The 6,901-nt window shown below is 46.0% G+C and overlaps 1 long non-coding RNA gene across 2 annotated transcripts; it reads left to right on the plus strand.

Annotated features, from left to right (window-relative positions):
* The first annotated feature begins 654 nt into the window (after nucleotides 1–654).
* LOC125548411 lies at nucleotides 655–2,714 on the plus strand. 2 transcript variants are annotated; one of them, XR_007301076.1, is made up of 3 exons: nucleotides 655–817; nucleotides 929–1,042; nucleotides 2,634–2,714. It is a non-coding gene; the product is annotated as an uncharacterized LOC125548411 (long non-coding RNA). The 2 variants fall into 2 exon arrangements; XR_007301075.1 differs by lacking the exon at nucleotides 2,634–2,714 and adding an exon at nucleotides 2,152–2,205.
* Nucleotides 2,715–6,901: the final 4,187 nt, after the last annotated feature.

Raw genomic sequence — 6,901 nt, forward strand, 5'->3', positions numbered from 1 at the left:
TACTTGACATGGAAAACTCTAGCAAACGAACTATACGATCTTGTGCTATGTTTAGGATTGGGTCTTGTCCATCACATCATTCTCCTAATGATGTGATCTCGTTATCAATGACATCCAATGTCCATAGTCAGGAAACCATGACTATCTGTTGATCAATGAGCTAGTCAACTAGAGGCTTACTAGGGACATGTTGGTGTCTATTATTCACACATGTATTACGATTTCTGGATAACACAATTATAGCATGAATAAAGAAAATTATCATGAACAAGAAATATAATAATAATGCTTTTATTATTGCCTCTAGGGCATATTTCCAACACTTAGTACGTGTTCATCCTGTCCCCGGCGTACCGCATGTTTGCCTCGTGTCACAAGCTCCTTTTGGTAAGTGGGCGGCCACGGGCTCCACGAAGTAGCTCTTGGTCACGTGGTTGAGGCCACACATCCTTTCCCTAATGAGGAGAGAGGATTCTAGAGGAGGATCTCATCCCCACCCGAGCTTCTTCTGCCACCTCGACACCACACGACCCCGCTGCCATCAGAGACATTGATGAGCCGCCGCCGTCTCCCAAGTCGCCTGCCGACCTCCGCCTCCTCTCCTTATTCTCCCATCTCTCTTCTCTCATATCTGACCTTTCTCTCCCGTGCAGCTTCCACCTCCCTGCAGATCCACACTTTGTCGGGCGGAGGGAGCGGGGCAGAGCCTCCAGCATCGCTGGGAGCAATGGCCCATGCCCGGCGGCACTGAGGTGGCACATCACAATATGAAGCACCGCTCCCGATCCATAGGTTTGTGGGCGGCACATCCATGGTGGTTAGTGGCCCGGAGAGTGATTTTAAGTTGCCGCCTCTTTTTGTCTAGGGATTTGGTTGACGCGTTTGATTTTCGTCTATGGCTTCGATCCAAGATTTTGGCTTCAGTCAGGAGACTTGGGTCAAAGGCAAGCCCACGGAAGTCAGCTCCAATCCAGTCTTCTAAGCAGGGGTGTGGGAACTGAGGCCTGCTCAAGGTGCTATCAGTTTTTTTTCTCTGACCATGGTGATTTCGTGTCTTTGAACACTTTGGTTCAATGTGACAATGCATAAATTCGAAAGATTGCTTGATTTTTTTTCTTCCCTTTTTTAGATAAATTGATTGTATGAACCAGTTGTAGCGTCAAATTGTATTTGTATGAACTATGCATCAATGTATTTTTAGGATCACAGCCCAAGGCACAAAAACCAGTTGCTGTAAATGGTATAAATACAGAACCTGATAATAGTCTTTCATTTAGATGCTACAATTTCTGGTGGCGGCTCGCATAGCTTGCACCATGTTTTTCTTTAACTTCTTCCCTTCCTTTTTATTTCTCTGTCATGTATCATGTGTGTTCCAATTCGAGTCCCTATAAATAATCGAGGGTCTTTCTCCTAGTTCTTTCCTTCCCTTTTACTTCTTTGTCACGTCTCATGTCGTTTGAGATGCAGTTGTCCTCAAAGCAATTTTCTTCCTTTATTTCTCTGTCACGTCGGTCCTTAACCTGGGCTCATTGATTTTCAAGTTAGCTCCTTAATACCGAGAAAATCAAAGACATATATGAATTGGAGAAATTCTATGTAAGAAACCGAGGCGGGACTATTGTAGAACAATCCTTGCTTGCAGCCGAGGTGGGCTAGCTCGATCGGTTTTAATAATTTTAGAAGGTGAAAGGATTAGAAATTTAGAGAAATGCATCTTGCTTTATTAGTAGGTAATAGATATAGATGTAGATGTGTCTGCTACTCCTAAGATAGTTGTTTAAATCTGATCTGTTGTTTCTAGAATATGTGGATGACTGAATCATGTCAAGATTTGGCCTCGTGTATGCTATCTTCTATTTCTAACCATAGAACACCGAGGTATCTTTGGAAAGGAAATAACATGATGAGCATTGAACCTGACTGTGAGTGAATAACCACCACCCCTAACTAAAAAAAGTAATGATATTGGCATCTATATTACTGAAAGTACAGTACACATAAGCTATATATACTTTCAGTTTTACTACTGGGAAAGGCTTGTTGCACTTCAGTATACACAATAGTACATGCTTTAACCTGTCAAATATGTATTGTCATAAACAAAGAAAAAATGTATTTGATTTGCCATGGAACTACTTGAAATCGAAGATATGGACAATGGTGCAGCACACAAATCAAATCAGCATCACATCTTAAACTGAGGTATGTTTATGATCAGTCTGAAACTCAACTCGATAGGCTGAATATAAACAATGAAACACAGGTTTTAGTGAGATTCTCAGATTCACACAGGAAAGTTGCTTGGAACTTTAACTGAAAAAAATCATGTTATTATTTAGACCCCTTTGTAGTGGAGCATATGTATAATGTGAGAAGTAGATATAGGATAAACATATAGCTAGGAGTATAAGGATTTTTTGCACTTGTCAGAGTAAATATATTTGAATAGCTCTACTTCTAACTCAGCTAACCAATCAACATCATATATTTATTAGAACTGTCATAAACTCTGAAGGTATATCCTGTAGTACTAAATTTTTTTTGCCTTTAGGAATTTAGTCTGCTGCTATGAAGTTCAAAGCAATTTTGTTCATTCTCCGACTCCTGCATTCTTTTCAATCGTCGTGCAGAAAAAGGGGATTTGAAAATAAAGCTTCGATGGCATGCAGAAACAGAGCATGTGGTTGGATCAACAATAGAACAACCTACGGTATATGCTTCATTTTGTTTGGATTCAGAAAATTGTTGGAAATATGCCCTAGAGGCAATAATAAAAGGATTATTATTATATTTCCTTGTTCATGATAATTGTCTTTTATTCATGCTATAATTGTGTTATCCGGAAATCGTAATACATGTGTGAATACATAGACACCAACATGTCCCTAGTAAGCCTCTAGTTGACTAGCTCGTTGATCAACAGATAGTCATGGTTTCCTGACTATGGACATTGGATGTCATTGATAACGAGATCACATCATTAGGAGAATGATGTGATGGACAAGACCCAATCCTAAACATAGCACAAGATCGTATAGTTCGTTTGCTAGAGTTTTTCCAATGTCAAGTATCTATTTCCTTAGACCATGAGATTGTGCAACTCCCGGATACCGTAGGAGTGCTTTGGGTGTACCAAACGTCACAACGTAACTGGGTGACTATAAAGGTACATTACAGGTGTTTCCAAAAGTGTCTGTTGGCTTGGCACGAACGAGACTGGGATTTGTCACTCTGTATGATGGAGAGGTATCTCTGGGCCCACTCGGTAATGCATCATCATAATGAGCTCAATGTGATCAGGTGGTTGATCACGGGATCATGCATTATGGTACGAGTAAAGTGACTTGCTGGTAACGAGACTGAACAAGGTATTGGGATACCGACGATCAAGTCTCGGGCAAGTAACGTACCGATTGACAAAGGGAATTGTATACGGGGTTGCTTGAATCCTCGACATCGTGGTTCATCCGATGAGATCATCGAGGAGCATGTGGGAGCCAACATGGGTATCCAGATCCCGCTGTTGGTTATTGGCTGGAGAGCCGTCTCGGTCATGTCTACGTGTCTCCCGAACCCGTAGGGTCTACACACTTAAGGTTCGGTGACGCTAGGGTTGTAAAGATATGAGTATGCAGTAATCCGAAAGTTGTTCGGAGTCCCGGATGAGATCCTGGACGTCACGAGGAGTTTCGGAATGGTCCGGAGGTGAAGAATTATATATAGGAAGTGTAGTTTCGGCCATCGGGACAGATTCGGGGTCACCAGTATTGTACCGGGACCACCGGATGGGTCCCGGGGGTCCACCGGGTGGGGCCACCCATCCCGGAGGGCCCCATGGGCTGAAGTGGGGAGGGGAACCAGCCCATACTGGGCTGGTGCGCCCCCCCCCCCTTGGGCCCCCCTGTGCCTAGGGTTGGAAACCCTAGGGTGGGGGGCGCCTCCACTTGCCTTGGGGGGCACTCCACCCCCCTTGGACGCCGCCCCCTTGGGAGATCCCATCTCCAGGGCCGGCGCCCCCCCAGGGGGCCTATATAAAAGGGGGGAGGGAGGGCAGCCGCACCTCAAGTCTTGGCGCCTCCCTCTCCCCTGCTACACCTCTCCCTCTTGCAGAAGCTCGGCGAAGCCCTGCTGCGATCATTGCTGCATCCACCACCACGCTGTCGTGCTGCTGGATCTTCATCAACCTCTCCTTCCCCCTTGCTGGATCAAGAAGGAGGAGACGTCATCCGCTCCGTACGTGTGTTGAACGCGGAGGTGCCATCCGTTCGGCACTTGGTCATCGGTGATTTGGATCACGGCAAGTACGACTCCATCATCCCCGTTCTCTTGAACGCTTCCGCTCGCGATCTACAAGGGTATGTAGATGCACTCTCCTCTCGTTGCTAGTTGACTCCATAGATTGATCTTGGTGAAACGTAGGAAATTTTTTTGTTTTCTGCAACGTTCACCAACAGTGGCATCATGAGCTAGATCTATGCGTAGTTCTCTTTGCACGAGTAGAACACAATTTGTTATGGGCGTAGATGTTGTCAACTTTCTTGCCGCTACTAGTCTTATTTTGCTTCAGCGGTATTGTGGGATGAAGCGGCCCGGACCGACCTTACACGTACGCTTACGTGAGACAGGTTCCACTGACTGACATGCACTAGTTGCATAAGGTGGCTAGCGGGTGTCTGTCTCTACCACTTTAGTTGGAGCGGATTCGATGAAAAGGGTCCTTATGAAGGGTAAATAGAAGTTGACAAATCACGTTGTGGCTTTTACGTAGGTAAGAAAACGTTCTTGCTAGAACCCTATTGCAGCCACGTAAAACTTGCAACAACAATTAGAGGACGTCTAACTTGTTTTTGCAGCAAGTGTCATGTGATATGATATGGCCAAAGTTGTGATGAATGATGAATGATATATATGTGATGTATGAGATCATGTTCTTGTAATAGAAATCCCGACTTGCATGTCGATGAGTATGACAACCGGCAGGAGCCATAGGAGTTGTCTTTATTTTTGTATGACCTGCGTGTCATTGAGAAACGCCATGTAAATTACTTTACTTTATTGCTAAACGTGTTAGCCATAGTAGTAGAAGTAATAGTTGGCGAGCAACTTCATGGAGACACGATGATGGAGATCATGATGATGGAGATCATGGTGTCATGCCGGTGACAAGATGATTATGGAGCCCCAAGATGGAGGTCAAAGAAGCTATATGATATTGGCCATATCATGTCACTATTATTTGATTGCATGTGATGTTTATCATGTTTTGCATCTTGTTTACTTAGAACAACGGTAGTAAATTGTTGGGGAACGTTGCAGAAAACAAAAAATTTCCTACTCGTTTCACCAAGATCATCTAGGAGTTCATCTAGCAATGAGCCATTGGATGCATCTACATACCTTTGTAGATTGCGCACGGAAGCGTTTAAAAGAACGGTGATGATGTAGTCGAACACGACGTGATCCAAATCACCGATGACCAAGCGCCGAACGGACGGCACCTCCGCGTTCAACACACGTACGGGACGGGAGACGTCTCCTCCTTCTTGATCCAGGAAGGGGGAAGGAGAGGTTGATGAAGATCCAGCAGCACGACGGCGTGGTGGTGGATGCAGGGCGTCACAGTAGCAGGGCTTCGCCTATACTACACGAGAAAGACGTAACGGGGAGAGAGGGAGGCGCCAGGGGCTGGTTTATGAAATCCCTCCACTCCCCCACTATATATAGGAGGGCCAAGGGGGGTGGTGCGCAGCCTAGGAGATCTGATCTCCTAGGTGCGGCGGCCAGGGGGAGGATTCCCTCCCCCCCCAAGGCACCTAGAGGTGCCTTCCACCACTTGGACTCCTCCCCATTGAAACCCTAGGCGCATGGGCCTAGTGGGGCTGGTGCCCTTGGCCCATGTAGGCCAAGGCGCACCCCCTACAGCCCATGTGGCCCCCCGGGACAGGTGGCCCCACCCGGTGGGCCCCCGGGACCCCTCCGGTGGTCCCGGTACAATACCGATAACCCCGAAACTTGTCCCGATGGCCGAAACAGCACTTCCTATATATAATTCTTTACCTCTGGACCATTCTGGAACTCCTCGTGACGTCCGGGATCTCATCCGGGACTCCGAACAACATTCGGGTTTCTGCATATACATATCTTCACAACCCTAGCGTCACCGAACCTTAAGTGTGTAGACCCTACGGGTTCGGGAGACAAGCAGACATGACCGAGACGACTCTCCGGTCAAACCAACAGCGGGATCTGGATACCCATGTTGGCTCCCACATGCTCCATGATGATCTCATCGGATGAACCACGATGTCGAGGATTCAATCAACCCCGTATGCAATTCCCTTTGTCAATCGATATGTTACTTGCCCGAGATTCGATCGTCGGTATCCCAATACCTCGTTCAATCTCGTTACCGGCAAGTCACTTTACTCGTACCATAATGCATGATCCCGTAACCAGACACTTGGTCACTTTGAGCTCATTATGATGATGCATTACCGAGTGGGCCCAGTGATACCTCTCCGTCATACGGAGTGACAAATCCCAGTCTTGATCCATGTCAACCCAACAGACACTTTCGGAGATACCCGTAGTCTACCTTTATAGTCACCCAGTTACGTTGTGACGTTTGGTATACCCAAAGCACTCCTACGGTATCCGGGAGTTACACGATCTCATGGTCTAAGGAAAAGATACTTTGACATTGGAAAACTCTAGCAAACGAACTATACGATCTTGTGCTATGTTTAGGATTGGGTCTAGTCCATCACATCATTCTCCTAATGATGTGATCTCGTTATCAATGACATCCAATGTCCATAGTCAGGAAACCATGACTATCTGTTGATCAACGAGCTAGTCAACTAGAGGCTTACTAGGGACATGTTGGTGTCTGTTATTC

The sequence above is a fragment of the Triticum urartu genome, chromosome 3 (genome assembly GCF_003073215.2).
Source record: "Triticum urartu cultivar G1812 chromosome 3, Tu2.1, whole genome shotgun sequence".
Lineage (NCBI taxonomy): Eukaryota > Viridiplantae > Streptophyta > Magnoliopsida > Poales > Poaceae > Triticum > Triticum urartu.